This window comes from Macrobrachium nipponense, chromosome 6 (assembly GCF_015104395.2).
Source record: "Macrobrachium nipponense isolate FS-2020 chromosome 6, ASM1510439v2, whole genome shotgun sequence".
Lineage (NCBI taxonomy): Eukaryota > Metazoa > Arthropoda > Malacostraca > Decapoda > Palaemonidae > Macrobrachium > Macrobrachium nipponense.
The window spans coordinates 47,764,376-47,764,600 of NC_061108.1; positions in this window are offsets into that span (position 1 = coordinate 47,764,376).

Here is a 225-nt window from a genome sequence, read left to right on the forward strand (position 1 = left end):
GAAGTCTCTTAAATTTTAAAAGTAGTTATTTTATAAATATCACTCCATATACCTCGTTTAAGTTATTGAGTAGACGTGCGTTATCGATTGAAATTTTAACATCTTTGGATGTGGATATTTGCGAGAATGTGATGTTATATTAAAAATCGGACAGTAATTAAAGAGTTGCAATCGGGAGGAACATTTATTTCTGTTGCCCATTTTGCTAGCTATGAAACCTAGGGG